Source organism: Sus scrofa, chromosome 5 (genome assembly GCF_054392235.1).
Source record: "Sus scrofa isolate SSC_HxYL_T2T_F1_AM1 chromosome 5, Sscrofa_HxYL_maternal_Yorkshire_Landrace_v2.0, whole genome shotgun sequence".
NCBI lineage: Eukaryota > Metazoa > Chordata > Mammalia > Artiodactyla > Suidae > Sus > Sus scrofa.
Window position 1 is genome coordinate 16,383,973 of NC_139387.1, and position 25,701 is coordinate 16,409,673.

At 46.1% G+C, this 25,701-nt stretch overlaps 1 long non-coding RNA gene across 2 annotated transcripts in view; it reads right to left on the minus strand.

The window, feature by feature from the left end:
• LOC106507478 (uncharacterized) overlaps positions 1-25,701 on the minus strand; it is a 232,755-nt gene that overhangs the window by 12,241 nt on the left and 194,813 nt on the right. For both annotated transcript variants that reach the window (XR_014803153.1, XR_014803154.1), the window contains exons 4-5: positions 8,095-8,227; positions 1,816-1,965 (exon numbers count right to left, since the gene is read on the minus strand). This is a non-coding gene — a long non-coding RNA (uncharacterized LOC106507478). The remainder of the gene's footprint in view (positions 1-1,815; positions 1,966-8,094; positions 8,228-25,701) is intronic.

Here is a 25,701-nt window from a genome sequence, read left to right on the forward strand (position 1 = left end):
ATTGGAGCTGTAGCCATCAGTCTACACCACAGCCACTGCAGTGCCAGATCTGAGCCAAATCTGCAACTTACACCACAGCTCATGGCAATTCCAGATCCTGAACCTACTGAGTGAGGCCAGGGATTGAACCCATGTCCTCATGGATACTAGTCAGATTTGTTTTCACAAAAGAAACACGGGAAACTCCTTCTGCCCATTTTTAAATTGGATTGTTTGTTTTTGCTATTGAGCTGTATGAGCTGTTGTATATTTTGGAATTAACCCCTTGTTGGTCAATCCTCTGGCTACTTTAAATGTTTTATCTCCTTTTTACTGGCTTTGAAAAATTTGATTACAATGTATCTTGATGTGTTTTTACTTTTTTTTTCATATTTCTTGTATTGGGATTCATCGAACTTCTTGGATCTGTGGATTTATAGTTTTCAAGAAATTCAGAACATTTTTGACTTTTATTTCTTCAAAAAAAATTTTTTTTGCTGTCCTAAGTCCCCCTTAGTCCTTCAAGAACTTGAATTATGTGTCTTAGGGCATTTGGAATTGTTCCAAAGATCACCAATGGTGTTTTAATTTTTTCATTTTGGATAGTTTCTATTATTACATTTTCAAATTCATGAATATTTTCTTCTGAATTATCTGCTCTACTATTACTCCCATCCAGTGTATTTTTCATCTCAGACATTATACTTCTCATCTCTAGAGGAGATTTGACTTGGATCTTTTTTCCAGTTTAATAAAGTTATATTTGTTTTTGACAAATAATTACATATTTTAAGGTATACAAGGTGATGTTTTTATATATATTTATATTTTGGAATGACTCCCACAATCAAACTCACTAACATACTCATCACCTTCCATGTTTGTGTGTGTGTGTGTGGTGAGAAGATTTCAGACCTATACTCTTAGCAAATTTCTAGTATATAATATATTACTGTTGACTAAGTTACCATGTTATACATTAGGTTTCTGGAACTTATTCATCTTATAACTGAAAGTTTGTACTTTTCGGTCTTTTTTATACCTTCCATGCCTCTACTTAACTGCGACGAACAGTTATAACATATAATGGAATGTAGTTATAATAACTTTCAAAGTTCCTATTTGCTAATTCTAACATCAGTGTCAGTTCTAGGTTTGTGTCAACTGATGAATTATTCTCATTACTTGTCAAATTTACCTGCTTCTGCGGGCTTGTTAATCTTTGATTGGATGCCAAACATTGTGGATTTTACTTTCTTGGTTGATGGCTGTTTTTGTACTCCTGTAAATACTCTTGAGCTTTTTTCTGGGATCATGTTAAGTTACTTGGAAATAATCTGATCCTTTAGATCTTCTTTTTAAGCCTATGAAAAGGGACCAGGGAAACTTTTAGTCCAGGCCTCACTGTTCTATTCCCCAGTCCTGAGGCAAGATCTTTCCAAACACTCCATCCAGTGTCTTATGATTTATGAAGTTTTCCAGTTTTATGCTTGGGAGTAGCTCTTTTTCCCTGTCTGTATGAATGCTGTATGCTGTTCCCTCTCAACCTTTTGAGTGACTCTTTCTCTGGCCTTAGAGAGTCTTTTCACTTGCCTACATGGATCAGGTGTCTGCTGAATACTTAAGGAGAGTCCTCCGTGGATCTTGGGGGTTTTCTTCCTGTGCAACTATCCCCCCTACAGGCCCCTGTCCTGTGCTAGTTCATTCAGTCTTCTTAGATTCTCAGCTCTGTACCTTCAACTCAGAAAATTAGCTGGGTGTTTCCTGGGCTCCCCAGCTTTGCCCCACAGCCTAGGAGCTCTTTCAAAACAGAAGCTAGGAAAATCACTGGCTCACCTTCTTTTTCATCTATTCTTCATGGCTTAATGCACACTGCCTTCAAAGCTCTTGCTTCCTATATTTTGTCAGTGATTTTGGTTGTCTCCATCGGAGGGTAAATCCAAGTTCCTGTGACTCCATGTTGGCCAGAAGTGAAAGTCCTCCATCCTAGAGTGAGAAAGCCAGAAAGACCCTCAGATCATTTACAGCAATTCTTCTTTGTATGGATGACAGCACTGAGGCTCCACATTTTCCTGTGGTGTAGAGTACAAAGAGCCCTGAACTTGGTTGGGATGCTGTGTTCTTACCTGGGCTCTGTCATTAACTAGTTGTGTGCTCTTAGTAATTTGCGCAAGAAAGAAAAGGATTTACTACCACTACTTTCCCTGCTTGTCCTCCTTCCCCATCTCAGGGATAATCGAAAACAGTTTTACCAAAGACCATTGACCTTATCAATTCATCAGTAAGTTCTTCCAGGTCACAGCTCAGGACTGAGTAAAAATATGAGGGCTCTACCGATGCTGCTGCACTAAGAAATGGCAGTTGATAGACAAAAGGAAATAACAAAATCATCATTAAGTGGGACCCTTGAGTATGAGCTGAGAGCCCTCAAAACTTTACTTGAGTGGTTAATAAAGCGGCAACATGCACAACAGTTATTAAAAATTTCCATCCAAACAGTATTTTTTTTTTTTTTTGTCTTTTTGCCTTTTCTAGGGCTGCTCCCGCGGCATATGGAGGTTCCCAGGCTAGGGGCCTACACCAGAGCCACAGCAATGCAGGATCCAAGCTGCATCTGCAACCTACACCACAGCTCATGGCAATGCCAGGTCCTTAACCCACTGAGCAAGGCCAGGGATCGAACCCACAACCTCATGGTTCCTAGTCGAATTCGTTAACCACTGCACCACAACGGGAACTCCCATCCAAACAGTATTTTAATAGTAATATGAGCTCTTTAAAACAGTCCTTAAATCGAAGCTTATACATTATTCACAATAGCCAAGACTTGGAAACAACCTAAATGTCTATTGACAGATGAATGGATAAAAAAGATGTGGTATGTATATACAACGGAATACTACTCAGCCATAAAAAAGAATGAAATAATGCCATTTGCAGCCACATGGATGCAACTAGAGATTCTCATACTAAGTGAAATGAGAAAGAGAAAGACAAATATCATATGGTATCACTTATATGTGGAATCTAAAATATGACACAAATGAACTTATCCACAAAACAGAAACAGAGACTCAGACATAGAGAACATACTTGTGGTTGCCAAGGGGGCTGCGGGAGGGATGGAGCGGGAGTTTGGGGTTAGCAGATACAAACTATCATATGTAGAATGGATAAAAAACCAGGCCCTACTCTATAGCATAGGGAACTATAGTCGATATCCTGTGATAAACTATAATGAAAAAGAATATTGTTTTAAAAAATGGTTGTATATGTGTAACTGAATCACTTGGCTGTATAGCAGAAATTAACACAACATTGTAAATCAACTGTACTTCAAATATAAAAAAGCTGGAGCTTGTAGATATCAGAACTGCTGGGCTGTAGGACAGTGCTGAATGACTGTGTATATGAATGGCCAGGATGATCTAGAGCAGCGCTTCAGAGACCCCGTAAAAACCTCCCACAGGCACCTCTGCTCAGTTACTCTCTGACACATCACCCTGTGTGTTCTCTTCTGACAGTTTATCACAATCTGAAATTGTCTGGTGGACGTCTTTCTTCTTGCTGTCTGCCCCCACCATTAGGGTGTGAGCTCCGTGAGGGCCCGGGCCTTCCCCACTGCTGGGCTTAGTGCTTCGACCAGGGCCTGGCACATAGTGGGCCTCATTGAGGGTTCACTGCATTGATGAGTGAAAGAGTGAAGCTCCTAGAGGAATTCAGTGGCTGCTAGGATGGAGCAGGACAGCAAGAAACTGAATGTGTGTTGGAGACTTTCAAGCCTCGGTCCGTTTTGACATGAGCTGTGTTCATTAACAACCACTTACTGAGGACTGACTCTGTTGGAGGCCATGGGCTGTGCTCCAGACCTTGGACAAGTTACTTAAACTGCCTGGGTCTTATTTCTGCCCCTTGATGATGGAGACAGTACAATCTATCTCACAAGATAGTCATGCATGGAAAACACACACAGCAGCTGTGTGTTTCATCCATGTGAGATACTACTGACTATCTGTTTTTACATAACTTTATTTTGAATTTCTAATGCTTCTAGAAGGATCTTCATGACCTCAGTCTAAGAAGACTATAAATGGTTTCTTATATTTATTATGGAAGTCTCTCTGCTGGTATAAGCAACCGTAGTGATTTTCCTTTATCTTTTTTTTCCTTTTTCCAGGGGCATCCTAAGCCTTTTGGATTCTCTCAGGGAATGATAAAAGTCTTCATCCTCTCTTGACACCTCTGCCTGAGATATACGAGTGTAGGAGGGCTGTTCAGAGGTTGGCCACTGGGGAGGAAGAGAGGAGAAAGGAAAAGTTGGTGTTTGCCCGTTGCCTTGGTTACAAGCATCCCCTCCCTTCTGATGAGGGCCTGCCCTCCCAGAAAGCCTGGTTTTAATTTCCCCTTTGAAATGGGGACTGGGCCTTGTTGCCAATTTAGATTTCACTGGTCAGCTGTTTGGCAGATTCCAGCCCCCTGAGGCCATTTCTCTCGCTCAGGCTACTCACTGGCCCTTTTGCAGCCACGTCTCCTTGGTCTAAGTTTCGATTTGGGTTAGGATGAATGGCCTTATTACTGCTGCTTCCTAATCATCTGAAAAGAACCATTCTGGCCATGATGGTGGGGTTGGGTGGGGTGTCAGCCCAGGAGATAAGAATGTGATGAAATTCTATTCTACCAAATGAAATACCCCATGTATTAATGAATACATTGCACAGCTGGATGTCACTAAACTAATTAAATGTGAAAAGTATACTGGTGGGAGGGAAAGAGTGAAGATAGAGGTTTAGGAGGGGTCTGAGAACTAGGCCTCACGTGGGGGCCCCTCCATTTGGTTGGTTGTATGGATCTGGGCAGGGCTTTCATTGGTCAGATGGAATTAACTGCCCAGGATCTGTTTTCGAGGGTGTTGCCAACTGCTTATGGGGCGATGTATCAAGGGAAGGTTTTGACAGTCAGGGTGAGTTGGCAGAGAGGTACCTTGAAGGATGTGAATGTGCCACTATTAAGCTAAAGAGGGGAGATGAACATAACAGCCAGGATGTAGCCCAAGACAGCCAAAGCCAGGGAAAAAGTGAGCCACTGGGCTGATGGGACTCAGGAAGAATTATAATGGGGAGAGGAGTGTTTGGTAGTGAGAAGGGGGAGAAAAAGGATTTAAGGGCAAGAGGTGGGGTGATGGAAAGCTGGTGTTGGAGAATCTGAATTCATAGATGCTGGACATGCACTTAGGGCATTTCTTGGATGGAATCCCAGGGCAGTCATCTTTAGATGTACAGGGAGAGGGGGCACACGCCTTCCTCGAGCTGAGAAATCAGGCCAAACCATGGCATCGTGAAGATGATATTAATACATGTGACAATGCCTTGAAGGCTGTAAAGCAGTTCAAATGTTAGTGATTATTGATGTTTACTCTGTGATAATAACAAACATGTGTATCTTTTCCCTTCCCAGGCCCCTGGGAGGATGTTTTCCTGGCAGCTAGCCTTAGTCAAGTTGCCTCCATCCATCAGAGAGGTTCCAGCAGTGGAACCTACAAAGAGAAAGGCCAGCCCCTCCCGTCTCCTCCTAGTGGTCTCCTCTGCCCTTATGCAGAACTGGAAAAGCCCGGGGAGGAATGGCTTTTTCTAGGCCAAGAAACTGTCCTGTTGAGCCTTTCCTCCAGAGCAATGGTGCTCTTCTCATCCTCCATCCGGCACAACCAAAACGCCTTGGAAGGATTCTTCCAAGAACAAAACGATTTCCTGGAAAATGACTTTCTATCTTCCCCATTAGAGATTCAGGCAGCTGGCATCTCAATAGCAGCCTTCCTTGCCGAAACAAAACCCGAAAAGTTCTGCACTCTCATATGCATGCCAAGTGCCAGGCTCTGTTATCAGGGATAATAAAGTGAAGGCATTCAGGCCCAGAGCAGTTGAGTAACTTGTCCAAGGTCACTCAGCCGATACAAGGCAGAACTAGGTCTAGAAGTCAGGGTGTGGACTCTGGATCCCATGCTGTTTCTTTGCCTCTTAAATGTCATACTATCATCTTTGGGATGTTACCGCAATGACTCCCACGTCCTCACCCTATTTCTAGAAGAAAGGGTATGTCCTTTGTGAACATGCTCTTCAGTTTTAAAAAGAGCAGTTTAAGTCTGGGGCATATTGTGCACAGTGTTTAACATTCTTGAACTGGAGATCTGGCCATCTTGGCTTGCTCTCTTTGATGGTAAGTTAAACATCAAGGCTGTAATAATAGACTCTGCATGTCTTAATGGAGAATAAAAGCTGGGCATTTTGCATGTGCACAGGAAGTTCTTTTAAAATAACCAAATATTAGGAGTTTATTTTTTATTCTTAAAATAAGTTGATTTATCTTCCAAAGTTCCTCTCCAGAGCACTTCTTAAGCAGTATATTTTTCAAATGGCTGTAATGACCATTCCTACTCAACAAGTACGTATATGACAAAACCTCATACCCACCCGCGCAGCATCAAGCCATCACCTTCTTTACTCTGGATCACTGTGAAACAGACAACACTTATGACTTGAGCCCAGTCAGAACCCAGATTGGGACCTGAACCCAAGTGCCATGACTCGAACCCAGCCTAAACTCAGATTGGGACTTGAACCCATGTGCCAGGACTCAAACCCAGCCAAAAGCCAGACTGGGACTTGAACACAGTTTTTTAAAATTAGAATCACTCATGGAGTTCCCGTTGTGGCGCAGTGGTTAACAAATCTGACTAGGAACCATAAGGTTGCAGGTTCGATCCCCGGCCTTGCTCAGTGGGTTAAGGATCCGGCATTGCCATGAGCTGTGGTGTAGGTCATAGACGCTGCTCAGATCCTGCTTTGCTGTGGCTCTGGCATAGGCCGGCAGCTGCAGCTCCAATTAGACCCCTAGCCTGGGAATCTCCATGTGCCGTGGGAGCGGCCCTAGAAAAGGCAAAAAGACAAAAAAATAAAATAAAAATAAAAAATAAAATAAAATTAGAATCATTCATGGGTGTCTGGACTTACTGAGATTCCTTGTGCCTCAGTGAGAGACAAAGTGACAGGCAAGAAATAGTTTTATTAAGATAAGACACTTGTAAGAGATGCAAGCAGGCAGGCGAGGAGGCTCTGCCCTGAGGATCAGGTAAGCTACGGTTTTATGACCCAAGGGAAGGGGGGGTGCCTCTTCCTCTTTCCTTGAGTAGCAGCTCCTCCTTCGTATCCAGTAAGGGAGTACTTGACCCTATAAGGTCAAACTAGGACAGTCAAGGTGCTGAATTATTCAAATCAATAGAAGTTTGGTCCTTAAACTCCTGCCCCCGGTCCAAGGGTAATGACCTGAGGCGTGTATCATGCTTTTATTTGTGATAAGCCTGCCTCTTTCTGATGGTTTCTTGGGCGATTATTAACTTACAGAGGTCTCCCAAAGTTCCCCAGGGTTCCTTCTCTATCTGTGGTCCCCTAATGGGACTTCTACAACCACCCATGTAACTATCCCACTCCCTCCTGATCAATCGCAGGAGACTCTTAACTGCTCTCTCTGCTTTTGCCCTGCTCATTCTGCCCCATTTTACTGATCTCTCCTTCATCGTGTACCCAGAACGAGCCTTTCCAAAAGAAGGTCAGAGCAGTTCACTCCTTCCCTGCTGTATTTTTTCTTTCTAGGTCTTGTCTTCATTCAACAAATGTTTGCAGAGCCCTTCCTGTGTGCCAGCAGCTGTTCTAGGTGCTGGGAATATATATGATAACACATTAATATTGTAACACATAAACCTTATATAATACATTCATATATTATGTAACACTTTAAATTAATATAGATATTAATATATTTCTATAGATCTTTATAAATACATTTAAACATTTTAAATGTATTTATAAATGAGTAAATCATATTCCATGGTCTGAAATTCAGATGGGGCAGTCTTTAGTCTTAATTAACATGGGTTTGGGTAGCTCCATGCCCAAGTGACATAACATGGAGGGATCATGCTGATGGTGAAGGGGGTTTAATCCCACCACCCGCCTCATGGTTTAGCTCCTTGCTTAAGACCTAACACACTCTTCCACCTTATTTCCCAGATGCAGAAGATAATACGTTTCAGCTCAGGGCAGATGCATCAAGCTGAAATCTTACCTTTCCCGTTATGCTCCTCCCACATTCTAGCCGCCAACTCTCGAATAGAAGCTTCATCCACAGGTAATATCATGGTCACAAACCTCAGAGCTGGAAATGTTGAAGGATGAGCTGGTTATCACTGGCCTCATAACTGTCAATGGAAGAATCAGACAAAAGCTTAGGAAAGAAAAGAAGTCGACTTGCAACAAGGGAAAGGCGTCAGACTTCCATCTGACCAGCTCTTCAACTAGAAAACACAAAGCTAGGAGTTCCTGTTGTGGCTCAGCGGTAACGAACCCAACTAGTATCCATGAGCACCCGGGTTCAATCCCTGGCCTCGCTCAGCAGGTTAAGGACCTGGTGTTGCCGTGAGCTGGGGTGTAGGTTGCAGACGTGGCTCAGATCCCATGTTGCTGTGGCTGTCGTGTAGGTCAGCAGCTGCAGCTCTGATTTGACCCCTAGCCTGGGAACTTCCATGTGCCACATGTGTGGTCCTAAAAAGCAAAAAAAAAAAAAAAAAAAAAAAAAAAAAAGAGAGAGAGAGATTGAGCAACACGCAAGATGCTCAACATTACCCAGCATATGTCTGTCTGTCTGTGGTGGGGAAAAAGTGGCATTCTTCTGGGATATCGCAAGAAAGGTTTGTGACATCGCTTTAGCTGTCAGCATGCAAAAATCAGGAACGTGGCTGTTCCTGCTCAGGATCCACGCTTACGAGGGAAGGCTCAAAATTTCATTGATTCAAGGGACCAGAACCAGAAGCAATTTTTTTATTACTTTCAGGGTGCAATGTTTGTGTATGTTCCCCCTGACTGCAGAACATGCTGTGTGTGTTTATTAATTAAGGCGAAGGGGTAAAACATCATTTTTGCTTCCGCAAAATTTCCTTGGCCACAGACTTCAGCTCTGGCTCAGGACACAGCTCTTGCTGCTATTGTTCTTAATGGGGTTTCTGTTCGCCTTAATTGAACACCCACTTAATGAGGAGTCGCTTCTATTCACCAAGTCCCCAGTGATGCCAGGGGCCCTTCCTGTGATAGTAGCTAATATTTATTAAGCTTCATCCTGTTCCATGCTCTTCTGTTCTAAGCACTTTGCCTGTACTATCTCATTCAATGTTACAACAACCCAAAACATAGGTATCATTAAAACCCCCATTTAACAGATTCGGAAACTGAGGCACAAGAAGGTAAGCAGCAGAAGGCAGGTAAGCAGAAAAGCTGAGATGGGAGCCTGACGCCTGAGTCCAGTGTGCTATGCTCTGTCACTCCTACTCTATTTGCATATTCCTTTGTTAAACCCTCACAGAAGCCTGTGACGTGGGAAATCTTACCCCCAGGTGACAAATGAGAAATGCAGATTTTAACTCATTTGCTAAAATTACACAGAACATGGCCATGGGGGCAAATCTCAAAGTTTTGCTCCCCTAGATTTTCCAGTACACTGTCTTGATGCCTTTAAGACACACTGATTCCTGCTGGCCTCAGTGTGACCTGGACAACCCGTGTGGCTTGGCCCTGTGATGTGTGACTCACCTGGTCACCAAACAAGGACAAAAAGTTTGAAGCCAGTGTAGAGACGTGCTTGGCGGAGGGGAGAGGGAGCCTGCGTTTCCTGAGACCCTCTCTCTACACATAGGGCGGTGACCTAGGCCTTCAATATGTGTTATTTCAATGACTCCTCAAATCAGCCCAGTGTGATGGGCAGGATTACCCCCATTTTACAGACAAGGAAACTGAGGCGTAGAGAGGTTATTTATCTGGGGCCATAGAGCTCTTGCGTGGTAGAGTGGGGTTCAAACTCACTCTTGGCTGGTGCCCGAATTCACTTCTTCCCACACTGCCAGGATTTTATACGATTTCCAACATATCAGGCAGCTTGACTTCTATGATGGTTAATTATACATCAGCTGGACTGAGCCTCAGGGGCTCAGCTCTTTGTTAAAGATGATTCAGGGTATGTTTCTGAGGGGGCTCCTGGGTAAGATTAACATTTGAACAGGTGGACGTCGGAGTCAGGCAGATTGCCCTCCCCAGTGCAGGCGGGCCTCATGCCATCCACTGAACAGAAAGAAAGGCCTGACGGGGAGGGAGTGAGCTCTGTCTGACTATCTCTGAGCTGGGTTATCAGTCGTCTCCTGCCTTTGGACTTGGCCTTGGATCGAAATTTGTACCATTGGCTCTCCTGGTTCTCAGGCTTTGGACTTGGACTCGACGGTACACCACCTGCACTGCAGGAGCTCCAGCTGGGTGTCTGCACGTCTTGGGACGTCTTGGCGTCTGTGACCATGTCAGCCAATTCCTTATAATCTCTCTCCCTCTCTCTTCAGCCTGGTTCTGATTCTCCAAGCAACTCAGAGGACTAATGCCTTCTGACTTCATGGCAAAAGATACTTCTGCTTTTGATGAGCCCCAAGCCATGGCCCCTGGCTCCTTGGGGTTCGGGAAAGGGATAGATGCTGAACCAGGGCTCCAGCATGACAAGTCAGAGGTCTGGGCCCCGAGGGTCAAACACGATGGACAGGATCATGGCATGCTTTGGAGGGCACAGTCAGCTTGATTCCACCAACTATGTGACGGGCAGGCCCTATGCTGGAGGGTGGAGATACCACAGCATATCGGAAGCAAGCCAGTTTGCAGGGATGGGCAAAGAGAGCATTTCAGTACAGCTTTACCGGCGCTGCCACTCCTTCAGCCAGCCGGCCTCTGCGCTCAGCCTCCGTTTCCTTGGCTTTGATTATGGAAGATTTCTGAGTGCCTCTTCTTCATGGTCTCAGTATCTGGCTGTGTCCGTGTGATCTACGACCCTGTGATGCTGCAGGTTACAGCCTGCCTCCTCAGTGGAACAGTCGGTCACATGATCAAGCCATGTCACTTGATTTATTGGTCCTTAAATATGCATTTTCAGATAGAGGAGCACAAGGGAGAGACATCCTGCAGTGAGAATTCTTCTGTACTTCACATACTGAAATTCTATTAGTCTCTGGACCAAAGAGGGTACTTGTTATGGCAGAACACTCTAATAACTAATGATGGCAATAAAAACCATGAATTTTAAATATCAAATATTTCTCAGACCTTTTAAATAGTAAAGAGACAGTGTGATGCTAGTATAGATATTTGAAAGGGAGCAGGTTAGTAAGGTAACTTTAAAAACATGTTAATAGCCTTTATGAGCCAAAGAATGTTTGAATAATAATACATGGCAGAGAAATGGAGATGAGAGACATGAGACTAGACTAGTATCTGTAACACTGCTTAAATAGCCTTTAAGAATTAGATTGAGGAGTTCCCGTCCTGGCGCAGGGGTTAACGAATCCGACTAGGAACCATGAGGTTGCGGGTTCGGTCCCTGACCTTGCTCAGTGGGTTAAGGATCCGGCGTTGCTGTGAGCTGTGGTGTAGGTTGCAGACGCGGCTCGGATCCCGCGTTGCTGTGGCTCTGGTGTAGGCTGGTGGCTACAACTCCGATTCAACCCCTAGCCTGGGAACCTCCATATGCCGCGGGAACGGCCCAAGAAATGGCAAAAAGACCAAAAAAAAAAAAAGAATTAGATTGAATTTCTTGATACTTATTTCCCACTTAGGCCATGAGTCTTCTGAGGAAAACTTTTTGTTCAGAATGCTTCATCGTTTGTGAGAAAGAATTAAAAAAACTAAAATGCCAATTGTGTTTCCTTGAAGAAGGAAAAATTTCCCAAATCATGTGACCCAATGAGAGGTAAATGAATCCTCTTCAACCTAGATTTGAAGGATATACAAAATAAGAAGAAAATAGGAGCATGTAGAATATTCAGATTTCATTTTTATTCTGGGGGGTCAAACTGTTAAGATAAAAAAAACCCCAGACTTTATAAAAGTCCATCTTAGCTTTGGGGCAGCAGTGGCTTCACTTGGTTAGTTTCTATGGGGTGGTGGTGGGTGGAGTTGGGGAATACCCAGCCCCCTAACATGGCACCAACATCCTTGCCAGCAGCCTCCATGGTGATTGCTGGCACGGACAGTGCTGAGAAATCACCTGGCTGGCATGCTAATGTCAAAAACATAAAATTCGACTGCTGATATTTTTAATAATAAAATGTTAATACTAAGTCAACTGTTTTTTTAAATTTTATTGGAGTATAGTTGACTTACAATGTTGCATTAGTTTCAGGTGTATAGCAAAGTGAATTCGTTACACATATAAATACAACCATTCTTTTTTCCCGTATAGCTGATTACAAACTATTGAGGAGATGGTTCTGTACTGTACAGTAGCTTCTTGTTAATCATCTATTTTATACCATGGTGTGTGTATGTTATTCCCACCCTCCCAGTTCTTCCCGCCTCCCAACAGTGTCACCTATGGTAACCATAAGATTGATTTTGAAATCTGTGAGTTTGTTTCTATTTTATAAATAAGTTCTTTTGTATCATTTTTATTAGAGTCCACATATAAGTGATCTCATATGATTTTTGCCTTTGACTTACTTCACTCAGTGTGATAATCTCTAGCTGCATCCATGTTGCTGCCAATGGCATTAGTTCATTCTTTTTTATGGCTGAATAATATTCCATTGTATACATGCACCACATTTTCTTTATCCATTCCTCTGCCAATGGACGTTTAGGTTACATTCATGTCTTGACTATTGTAAATAGTACTGCAGTGAATGTCACGAAACTACAAGAAATGTTCAAGTCAAATGTTGATCAAATTTCAGATTCATGCTGTACACAACAGTGCATCCATCCCTTCAGATCCTTCAGGCCTTGCTCATTGTGTTCCAGGGCCGCTGTGGCCTCAGCATTGAGAGGTCCTCAGCTTCCAGTAGGTGTCCCCTGATGATGCCCAGGCTCAGGTCCACACATGGGCTTCCCCACCCTTCCCTGCCTGGGCTTCCCTGTCGACACCAATGGACCCCACCGGATACCCTGCTTGAGCAGCCTGGAGTCCAGGGGAGATACTGCCCCCCAAGGTGGGCACTGCCCAGCTGGTGATGGGCGCTGATGAATAAACTCCCCCCCCTTCTCCTTGTTACAGTCCTAAGACTCAGTTCATATGGTTCTCGGGGGATGGTCCCACAAAACCCAAGGCCAGCCACACCTGGCCGTGGCCAATTCAGTTATGCATCCTCCCCTTGGCTCTCCCTCGGTGGTAGCTTCAAAGCTGGGGGGAAATTCTTTGGTATTCCTCCCTCAACAGGTGGAGTTTGATTCCCTCTACTTGAGTGCGGGCTGGACTTGGTACGTGCTTCCAGAGAGTAGAATTCAGCCGACATCAGGGGGCATCATTTCTGAGATGAGGGTATCAAAGACTGTGGCTTCCTTCTAGGCTCCTCTCTCTCTGCTGCTGGCTGAATTTCGTTCCTGCTCCAGCCCCTCTCGCGTCACATGCGGAAGCCGTAACCCTCGGTACCTCAGAATCTGACTGTACTTGGAGAAAACTCCTCAAAGAGGTACTAGGTTAAATGAGATCCTTAGGGTGGGTTCTAACCCAATCGGACTGGTGTCCTCATAAGAAGAGAGATACCAGGGATGTGCACACACAGGGCAAAAACCACGGGGACACAGTGAGACGCTAGCCATCTGCACAGCAAGGACGGAGGCCTCAGCAGAAACCACCTCCGCCAACCCCTTGGTCTTGGACCTTCAGCCTCCAGAACTGAGAAGTAAACTTGTTGAAGCCACCCCGTCTGGTGGGTATCTTGTTAGGGTGGCCCAGGCAGACTACGAAGCAATCCTCCTCTGTCTCTTTCAGATGGCTGGCCCTGGGGGAAGCCAGCTGCCATGTCGTGTGAGTGCCCAGTGCAGAGGCCCAGGGGGTGAGGAACCCAAGTCTCCTGATAGGAGAAACGCGGGTGGGCTTGGAGAAATCAGAGCCCCGGCTGACGGAGACCCAGAACCACTTGCTTTCTCCACCCTGAGATTCCTGACTCTCATAGACTGTGTTTGGTAACAGTAGTCGTTGTTTTAAGCCATTGGGTTTGGGCCACCTTGTTCCTCAGCAAGAGAAAAGCACTGTCCCCTCTGCACTGCCCTTGCCTTCGCCCTGCACCAGGGATGGCCCTCTGGGACAGCACAATTCCCACAGACCCGATGCCTCAGGACCTGCTTTCTGGACGAGAAGACAAAGATCATCCAGTTGGCCCTGACGCTTGGCTCTGGCCGAATGTTGCCTTTTAATATTGGGCTGTTTGGGATTTGGTCAAAACACGTATTCAGTGCATCTATAAGTCATTTCGTGAGTTGAAATGTATCAACTGGAGTTTCCACTGTGGCACAGTGGTTAATGATTCCGACTAGCATCCATGAGGATGCGGGTTCGATCCCTGGCCTCTCGCTCAGTGGGTTAAGGATCCGGCATTGCTGTGAGCTGTGGTGTAGGTCGCAGACGCGGCTTAGATCCCTTGTTTCTGTGGCTGTGACACAGGGCGGCAGCTACAGCTCCAATTCGACCCCCGGCCTGGGAATCTCCATATGCCTCAGATATGGCCATAAAAAAAGGCCAAAAAAACCACAACAACAAAAAAAGGTTTCCATCAAGCACCTACTCTGGGCAGAGACTGTGTTGGGCCTGAGATAGGACAGTCAGCAAAGCAGACACGCTCCTTTCCCCATGGAGTGCCTGGGACTGGGGACAGCCTTTAAGCTCCTAGGTCAGCCCTGGTCACAGTGGCCCCTGCAGCTCCAGCCCCCCCGAGCCTCTGAAGCGTGCCCTGGGCAGGCCTACCCTTGAGGCACAGGGCCCTTCCTCGCAGCCTCTCTTTCAGGGAAGGGCTGCTCACTCAGGAAGCTCAAGACCTCAGTTCCCTGAACATGCAGCTCTAGGGGCTGCGTCCTCCCTTCCATAAGTGTTTGCTGAGAGCGGCTATTTGGGAGACCAGGTGGGACCCCAGTTATGAGCAGGGATTCGGGAGCGGACTGCCCAGGTGCAAATCGTGGTCCTCGCCCACCCGCTGAGTGACAAGCAAGAAACCCCTCGGATCCCCCTCGGTGGAAAGTTAGCAGTAGGTACTCCCGGGATTGCCGCCGGCATGGACGCCAATCACGTTATTTACGGTGCTCAAAAGAAAAGCTGGCAAGTCAGAAAAGTTAGCAACTATTCTGGGCTAGGCACTGGGGAGGGATGACTCTGCACCCCCAAGAAGCTAATGAGCACAAGGGCCCTCAAGTCAACAGGGCCAACTCTTCCCAGGCTGTGGAAACAGTACCTGGGCCTGGGCCTGGCTGGGGCGCAGTGGAAGCTCATTGAATGAATATAGGAAGAAGGTCTAGGAACCCGGTTGTGGTAGGCTGAACATCAGCTCCCAACAATGTCCCTTAACCCCTAGGCCAGTGGGGAACTCTCACCACGTCCCCATTCGAATCCCCAGACCCTGAGAATATTACTTTACGTAATAAAGGGAACTTTGATAAAGTTAAGGATCTTGAGGTGGGGAGATTATTCTAGATTATCTGTGGGGGTCTAATGTTATCATAAATCCTTGTAAGAGGGAGCCGGGAGGGTCAGAGTCAGAGGAGATGTGCTGATGGAAGAAGAGAGAGAGATGTGACCAGGAGCTGGGGAACGCAGGTAACTTCTAGAAGTTGGAGGAGGCGAGGAATAGAGTCTTCCCTGGAGCTTCCAGAATGAATCAGCCCTGGCTGTAAGTTTGATTTTGGACTTCCAGCCTCCAGAACTGTTAAGAGTCATTTGTATTGCGTTAAGCCACTGCATTTGCAGTAATTTGTTAGCAGCAACAAAAGAATATACCAGTGTTCAATGACAGGGGAAAAGGTGACCAGAGGCCTGAGTGGGTCCCCCCCATGAAGGGGTGACAGCTGCTAGGCCTCTCAGGGAGGGCCAGCCAGGGGCCAGATCCACAGGCTTAGGAAGGGAGGAAGCCCAAGTTTCAGGAGGTGAGGGCTCCCAGTTCCCTGTGTCCCCAAGCCAAGGGCCCCCTGGGAGGAGAGGTAAGTCTGTGGACATCCCAGGAGTGGCCTGGAGAACAGGCCTGGGACACACAGATGCTCAGAGCAGGGCCACTTATTTCTGGAGAACAGGAAAGGCTGGACCACCTGATGAAGTACACTGAACTCCATGTGGGATGCGCGTGGGAACAGCAAAGGGACGAAGCCCACACAGTCCTACTAAGTGAGGGCCTCACCCCATACAGTTAATGCAGAGCAGACCTTTATAGACAGGGGGGCTCAGTCTCCAGAGCTGGAGACCTGGCTTCTGATGCTGGCTTTGCTCACTGCCCATGTGACCTTGGGCTGCTCACTGCCCACATGACCTCAGGCTAATCCCCTTCAAGCCTCAGTCTCCTCTTCTGTAAAATAGGGCTAGTAAAAGTAGCAGTAGTAGTAATAAGTACAGACACTATTGAGCACATACTGCATGCTCCGACTTTTCTATGCATATTCCATGTACTATTTTATTGAGATTCTATGTAAGGACAGCCCTCGGGGGTGGGTTCTAATATCATCCCCATTTTAAAGACAGCAGGGTTCATCTAAGAGGGCTGAGTCAGGAGGACTCAATGAGTTACCGTCTATAAAGATCTAAATGCATACAATTAGGTCCACGTTAAAATAACCCCTCCCTCTCTCTCCTTCCCACCCCCTCCCCCCTTCCCTGTCCTTTCATTCTCCATCAGGAGTCAGCCTTGCCCAGACCAGATTCCTCCATTCTTCTGCAAGGGGACAAGCCTGAGCTCCTCCTAGGGCTGTGATGAGCTGACCCACTGATGTTTTGCAGCCTTGGTTCACCTCTTGGCGTCTGGCTCCGCACGGGCACGTGGTGGGAGCCGGGGCAGCAGGTCTGGGCTGCACTGTCCGTGGCGTGTAAGTGGCCCCTGAAGCTCTTTCTCAAATGTGCTTGCTTTGTGCCCCTCGGATTGACCCATAAAACCCAAGGCCTCTTTGGAACAACAAAGGCAGCGATCAAATTTGTTTTTCCTCTGGAGCCCGGCAAATGGCTTTTCAGTGTGTCTGTCCCAGGGGGCTTGGATGTCCAACACCACGTGGCTGTGACTGCGACTATGGAAGCCGGCTGGAGCTGCCTGGTGTTCCCCGTGCTACTCTGTGCTCCCTGGGGAGCAAGCCGGCCACCTCTCAGGAATGCCTGCCTTCTGAGCAAGGTGAGCTGAATCGCAATTCCTTTTTGATGCCACCATAGCAGAGCCCTGTCTAGAAGCAACACTGGGCATACTGGGGTTTTTGGGGTGGTTGTTTTTGGTCTATTTAGGGCTGCACCCGTGGCATATGGAAGTTCTCAACGAGGGGTCCAATCGGAGCTGCCGCTGCCGGCCATGGCCACAGCAATGCCAGGTCTAAGCCATGTCTGTGACCTATACCACAGCTCACGGCAACGCCAGAGCAGGGCCAGGGATCGAACCTGTATCCTCATGGATACTAGTGGAGTTCTTTACTGCTGAGCCACCATGGGAACTCCAAGGGCGTACTGTTGATTGGAGCAAATACAATGGGCTGGTCAGCTTTCCAGGTCCCAGAGAACACTCCACACAAGGGTCTTGGCATTGGCTGGTTTCTCCTGAGTGGGGCCCAGGTGGCCCAGCCCCACGGCACTGTCCTTCCAAATCAGCAGGGCAGGCTTCACCTTCACCTTCTCAGATTGGGTTACACGCTGAGCATCTGTTTCCCAGGATTCGGGGTGAGATCCTTGTTAACGTGAATTCTTACAGGTTGACAGGATGGTGGGAGAAAAGCCACCACCTCGTTAGGGGTGCAGGTTAACTGGGGGTGATTGATTTTCCATAGCTCTGAGAAGGCCTACAAATCCTTTGTATAAACACCAGTTTGACAGTGGAAACCGTTTTCCCTTCTTCCACTGAGGGCAGCAGACAGAGTAAATATTGACAGATAGGCAGGTTTACTTTCCTAAGAGGCCCGAGGCAGGTAGATGGGGCAGGGGAAAGGCTTTGGTTAAGTCATTAGCAACCAAGGGAAAGCCAGTCTCGCTGGGCCCCATCTTTGATGTGGTCTTTGGTGGGAGGGGGGCTTTTATGAGGCTGAGGTACTGAGCTGGAACTTTGTAAGGCAGGGGTGCTCCACCCTGACCGGGCCGCAAAGCCATCTGGGCCTTGACCCCCCACCCCCACCCCCAGGGATGCTGGAGGCCTGAGCCGGAGCCCTGGCATCCATTGTGTGTTTACAAAGCTCCTGGTGGCTTTGATGTCAGCATCAAAAGGCGGTGAGCCTCTCTTAAGAGAAAAATGTTTGAGCTCAGCCTGACCCTTGATCCCCAGTCATCTCCCAGATATGCTGCTGACTCATGAGAGCGTGGGGACAGTCTAGATGACACAAAGATGTCACCTTAAGCAAAAGCTTTCAAAACGTGCACCTTGGCCATTGCTTGGAAGAAAGCCTCATCAGGTAGATGCCCAAGGGGACGTCCAAAGACCCTCAGAATAAAACCCAAATCCTGCCAGGCCCCACCTGGTGTCCTGCCCCTCTGATGATCCGTCTTGCTTTGCACTCCCTGGATCACTGGACTTTAGGCTCACGGCCCTGAGAGCTCCTTTCTCCCCAGGGCTCCACACATCATGTCCCCCAGCCCCGTCCGCACCTGAACGCTCTGCTCGTTTATCCTGCTCCCCTGCAGGGCCTTCTCTGAACCCTGCCCCACAAGGCGCGCCCCGGTACCCTCTCTCCTCTGTCGGTTTCTTTAATTATGAATGCGGTTGGCTTTTTTTGCTTTTTAGGGCCACACTCTAAGCATATGGAAGTTCCCAGGCTAGGGGCTGAACTGGAGCTACAGCTGGGGAGCTACAGCCGCTGGCCTACACCACAGCCACAGCCTTCTGGGATCTGAGCCTCGTCTGCAATCTCCACCACAGCTCATGGCAACGCCGGATCTGCAACCCACTAAGCAAGGTCAGGGATCCAACCTGCATCCTCATGCATACTAGTCAGATTCGTTTCCACTGCTCCACGAAGGTTGGTGGTTGGCTTTTTGTTTGCTTCCTTATCAGACCCTAAGGTCCATGAGAGCAGGGGCATCATTCCTGCCACCGCAGTTGTACCCGCAGAGCCCCACACAGTCCCTGGTACACAGCACGCGCCCAGCAGGGGTTTGTTCCGTGACTGCGTGGATCCGTGCAGAGCTGAATGCACCCATCTTCTGCCCTCAGGAAATCTAGACACCTGCAGCCCGATGCTTCAAGAAGCTGCTTTTCTAAGGAAGACACATGTAGGGGCTGAAGCCGGAGCCACCATTCCTTCCTTCCTTCGTAAATGGCCCTCAACGTCTCCCGGCACTTTTTCCCGGTTCAGTCAGTTCCCTCCGACCTCACTCTGGGCTCCCGCTCCTTGGCCCTCACTCAGGCAAAGCTCTTGCTTCCTTGTTGAGGGAGAATCTTGGACTAGGGGAAAACATCCCTCCAGGCTGCTCCTTTTCTCCTTTCCATCAAATGCATCTTCGTGTGGGCGCATTCATCCTCTACCCTGCAGTCTCTCAGCAGGTAAGATGTCTCGTGCTTGAGATGGGCACTAGATTGGGACAGAGTGGGGCGGGGGACACCTTGAGGCCAGGAGGAAGCTGCTAAGCAAAGGACAGGCTCCAACCTTCCCAGTCACCTTCAGCAGCCTCAGCCTTCTGGATGCCCTCAGAGGGGACCAGGGGCCTTTCCCAGACAGGAGCCACCATGGACCATCTCTTCTCACCAAGTCTCTCCTCCCAATACCCTCAGCACTAAGCCCACAGAATAAAGATGAAGGCAGGTTCACCTTCAAGCTCATTTGAGTCAGACTTGAGCATCTCTTCTCAACCCAACATACAGAGACACACAGATACACACACAGACACACACACACACACACACGAACACACTCAGCTGGACCCCTCAAAAAATCAACAGGAAAAAGGGGGAGAGTTCATTTTATTGTTAGACTGAAAATTTAAAAATGTAATTCGGCCAGCCAGAATGGCCATCATCACCAGCCAAGAATGGCCATCATCAAAAAAATCTACAAACAATAAGTGCCAGAGAGGGTGTGGAGAAAAAGGAACCCTATTACACTGTGGATGTGACTGTAAATTGGTGCAACCACTGTGGAAAACAGTATGGAGATTTCTCAGAAAACTAAAAAGAGAACTACCATTTGATCCAGCAATCCCATTCCTGGGCATCTATCCGGAGAAAACCATGATTCCCAAAGACACATGTACTCTGATGTTCATCGCAGCACTGTTTGCAATAGCCAAGACAAGGAAACAACCCACATGTCCATCGACAGAGGAGTGGATCAAGAAGATGTGGTACATATACACAAGGGAATATTACTCAGCCATTAAAAGGAATGAAATACCAGCATTTTTAGCAACATGGATGGACCTAGAAATTATCATGCTAAGTGAAGTCAGCCATACAATGAGACACTAACATCAAATGCTTTCGCTGACATGTGGAATCTGAAAAAAGGACAAACTGAACTTCTTTGTAGAACAGATACTGACTCACAGACTTTGAAAAACTTATTATCCTCAAAGGAGACAGTTTGGGGGATAGGGGGATGTGCTGGGGGTGTGGGATGGAAATCCTATAAAATTGGATTGTGATGATCATTGTACAACTACAAATGTAATAAGTTCACTGAGTAAAAAAAAAATAAAAAATATAAATCAAGATGAATGAACAGTTTATGGAAATAGATTGAATTGCAGAATCGGGTTAGCACAGTAGCATGAGGTGGCAAGACAGACAGACGAGGAGTTTGGGAGCAAACCTGATTTGTGCACCTCTATTTACTATACATTGATAAGTCACTGAACATTTGATCCTTAGTGGTATTGTCTGAAAGCTAGGAACAATTCCTAATTTTTTGAGGATTAAATGGTCATCTCAAAGTGAAAGTTTCTGGTACAAAGTAAAAACAAAGAATAACACAGTTAACATTTATTGAGTGCTTACTATGCACCAGAAATGTTTCTAAATGTTTTGCCTTTATTAACTCATTTAATCCTCACAATAGCCCGTGGGTGTTATTCCTACTTTACAGGTGTGGAGACTGAGCCCAGAGAGATGGAGGACCATGCCAGCAAGGAGGGGCCAGAATCCCTGGACCTTGCCTGCTGTTCCTCACTGCCTCTCTGTTAGGAAAGACTGCTCTGCTTAGGCTGCAGTGAGGGCGCTTTTCCTGAGGGGAGAGAGGAAGGTCGTATCACTTTAAATCCTTCAGCATGAAAAGGCAGGTGAAAGCGGGAAGTTCTATCCAAAGATTGCAAAAATAATTCGAGCACATCATGCTTTCCAAAATATTTTGTTCTAAGCGAAGCAGAGAAGGTTTGAATTCCAAGGGCTGTCCTTCATCATGTAAGTGATCCTTCCCACCCTAACAACACAAAAATCCCCCTCTGTTGGAATTGGCCTGTCATGGGAGCTCCTACCTGTGTGAGGAAGCCAAATGCACCTATTCATCCCTGTCCTTTTGACACGTCATTGCTGCTGGTCACTGACTAGAAGTTCAGACTTAATGTGAGTTAGCATTTCCAAACATTTATAGCTCTTGATATTTCCATCCTACCTTCACTAGGTCTTTGCTGCCAGTACCTTCATCCAGAATGACATTTTGATGTCAGCAATGGACATGGACTCAGCTTAGTGTCCTGTCTTAGCCTAGTGTTTTCATGTCTCGGTGTGAACTATGGCAGTGTGGAGGTTTCAGCATCCAGATGATACCACAGAGAAAGAGTATCTGCCTCCTCTTCCTGCTGTAGCCACTGACATCTTTAATACTATGCCTCAACTGTAAACGAAGTCTTTCTGACTCCAAGAAGTTTGCGTTTAATTATTTTATTCATTTCCCATCCATCCATCAATCCATCATCTATCCATCCTTCACCCTTCACCTTCTACCCATCCATCCAATTCTCCGCCATCCATCTAGCCACCCACTAATCCATCCAACCTCCATCCATCATCCACCCATCTACCATCATCTGTCAGCCTATCTGCACATCCATCCATTTACATCTATCCACCCACCCATTCATCCATTATCTATCTACCCATCCATCATAAGCACTTACTGGACACCTATTGTGAACCAAACCAATTCTAAGTACTGGGGAGTCAGCAGTAAGTCAGACACTCAGTTCAGTTCTCTAAGGGGTCACCACATTATATCCACCATCTTTTAGTCTGTAATTGCTCATATGTCATCACAATGCTTCCCATACTTTGCTTACTCACCATCTGGACAAATACTGCCACATTCACACTGAACTTGTACTCTTATCTGCTTAACAGCTTTCTTCAAATAACCTTGATTCCAAATAAGTGCATTTGAAAGGAGGCTTTACATCAAGGCTAACATGGTGCATTTGACAGAAGTGATATATTTTGATGAATAACTAAAATAAGTCCTTACAATACATAGCTGTGCACTACTGAAAACCATCCCAGGTACCACCAATGGTAACTACACCACACTGAAGAATGGAAGTATTTCCTGTGTCTCCTACAAAGACATTCTGAAATAATTATGGTCCTCAGTTCTAGATGCAAATTCTCAAAGGAGGTGATTCTCTTAAGCAGAAACTGTTGAGAAGAGTTGGAACTAAGACTGAAAGTCAGATCTCCTGGCTCCTAAGTCCAGAAATCCAGGAGTTGAGGCACACTAGAAGATTGTAAAGTTAATTGATTTGGTTTCCACCAACACGTCAAAAATTAAGTAGGATATAATAGAGTGTAGAATATCATAGAGCATGTCACACTAGTGAGTCATATTAGTGAGTCTAAGTGTGGTTTTGTGAAGCTCGATCACAATATAAACTGTGTATCATACTGTTGGGGTTATGGTCAAACACGTTTGAAAGCTACTGCTCTGCTTTGCCATGTTATTTGAAAAACTGGGCTGCCTTGTTGGGACTGCTGGCTGACAAGGACCCTTGCACTGCAAAATGCCAAGGGTTGCCATTCGTATTATTACCAAATCTGTCTCACCGATTGCTATAATAGTTTTATTGGAACAAACTCATGCCATTTGTTTATGTATTTTCTATGACAGCTTTTGTGCTACAAACAGAGTAGCCAGATTTAGCAAATAAAAATACATGGTGTTTTGTGTTTTATCTTGCCACCCCAGCTATAATGACAAAGCTGAGTAGTTGTGACAGACCGTACGGCTCATGAGGTCAAACATATTCTTTGGACCACTGCAGGAAAATCTGCCTCTCCTTGAGCTATACGAAGGGCCCCTTTGGAATTGGGCAGTACCCGGATGATGCAGCTGGACCTGGTGGCACTATCGCTGGACAAGAGCCTCTTGGACGTTTCACTTCTTTCCAACTTCTTGTTTTTCCATTGCATTTCAGTGTTTGCTTCTCTTCATGACCCTGAACGAAGGCTGTGTGAACAGAGAGCTTCCCTTCCCTTCCCAGGAGCTGGCCTGCCAGTCTCTCCCAGAACTGCCCTTTGTCCCTGCTGCTGGCTGGCCCCCCATCACCACTGCTACTCTTCCCAAGCCTCTGGCCCCTTGGGACATCTATGAATGGAGGACTTTGGATCCTTTCTATAATAAACCCTGAGTGACACCCTTAAAGAGAGGAGTGGGGTTTGGGAATAATGTGAAAAACTGTGAAATTCTCCCAGTGCTGGGGGCCCAGCCCAGTTTTGGACAGTGCATCATGGCCTCAGCCAAGATGTTCTCATTACAATCTAGGTTGACCTCCTTGCAGGAGTGAATGCTGTTGCCTGCAAACATAGGCAGCTGCTCAGCCTCCTCCTCCTCCCTGGCCCTGCCTCACTCCCTGGTGGTCTGGTGTTTCACATCCCTCTTTCTCTCTCTGTCCATGTTTTTTCTGAGCCACTGCCTCATCTCAGTTATGAGCCTGGTCCAAAACCTACCCACGAACAAGAACTAGAATGATGGGAGTGATGGCTCAGCTACTTCTCATTATAAATTTTTTTTTAACCAATTAATCAATTGAGTGTATTCCAACAATTGAGTTGGTTTAACATTAGAAAATCAGTCAGTGTAACTCACCACAGTGACAGATTAAGGAGGAATAAATTTAGTAAGCTTGTCTCAATAGATGAATAAGAAGCATATAGGCCTATGTCATTATCATCTGTATAAACCTTTTCACAAACTAAGAAGAGAAGGGAACTTCCTTAATCTGATAAAAGTCATGTGAAAAAAATCTCTGGCAAACCTCACTTTAGGATTTTGAAAGTCCCTCCTTCAGACCAGGAATTAGCAAAAGATGCCTCATTCCAATTTCTTTTTTAAAAAATTTTTCTTATTACTTCTTTTACTATAGATGCTCGCGTTCACATCATGCCTGGAATGAGAGATTTAACTCTGGGGCCTTATGTCTAGGTGAATACCAGCAGCTAGAATGGTCCAGAAGAAAGCCAAAAATACAGCCAAGTGCCTGGACATTGCTTTTTGAGACATGCTTAGGTGAATCAGGGTTTACGGAAGAGTAAGGTTAGATGGAATCTCTCTTGATCATCAGATGCTGGTCCTTCATTTTATACTTTAGATCAGGAGATGTGAAGAAGGGCCACCCAAAGTCATAGTGAAAAAAGTGGCCACATGGTCCCCTAAGAAGTCGGATGTGATGGTGTTACTTTCTCCATGTCTCTGTGGGATGGAAGTAACAAGCTTTCTTTGTTTCCGTTCTTGGCTTTATCATCCTCGTTTGCCTTTGATAGTGTTGCCACCTTCAACATGATTGACCAGGACTGGGGACCAGCCACCGGGAAAGGCCCTTTGCATATTTTGCCTTATCTGATCATCACAACAACGCTGTGAGGTAGGTATTATAACACTGAATTAGCGCTTGACTGGATGTCTGTTTGAATTTTATACCTTTTGTTTTGCTTTGGTCGACTGCTAGTTTTCTGTGCCTAGAATGTGTCTGGCACATAGTAGGTGCTCAGTGAATATTTATGGGTGAATGAATCTATGGCACAAGGAAAGAGATCATTGTGTTGGTGGGTCTCCAGCTTGGCTCATCATGAGAACTGCTTCCCGAGCTTTTCAGAAAGCCAATGCTACACCTCTGGAGATTCTCAAGTGAGGTCCAGGAATCTGATTTTTAGTACACTTTCCAACAGATGCTGGTGCAGCCAGCTCAGACCCAGGCTGCAGAAAAAAATGTGGCATCCACTGCCACCATGCTATATTGCGTCACTAAAATGTGTGATTTTTAATGCTTCTCAGAGTAAAGAAAACCACCATTTATGTTTCCCAGTTTCATGTGGCTGATCTTCCGTCCTTCTGACAGACCTTTCACATTTCCGAATGTTACAAATTGCTTTCTTTTTCTGGGATGTCAGGACATAACATTGGATCTTGGAAGGCAACTGGCCCTTCCCAATAGAGCCCCCCAAAGTCATGGCTAATTCTTGTTCTCAATCCAATTATCTTTTCACAAAAGAAAGAAGCCTCTCTTATTTATTCTAGAGGAGAGAAGACTCAGGGGTAATCTAGGTGCCATTAAGTATCAGTGACTCTTAAGTAAGGGGAAACAGAATTGTTCTAGTTACCAATAAGGTACATCTAAGATTGGGGTAGTCCTTTTAGGGCCACGCCAGCAGCACATGGAGGTTCCCAGGTTAACTGAATTAGAGCAACAGCAGCCGGCCTACACCAGAGCCACAGCAACTTGGGATCCGAGCAGTGTCTGCAA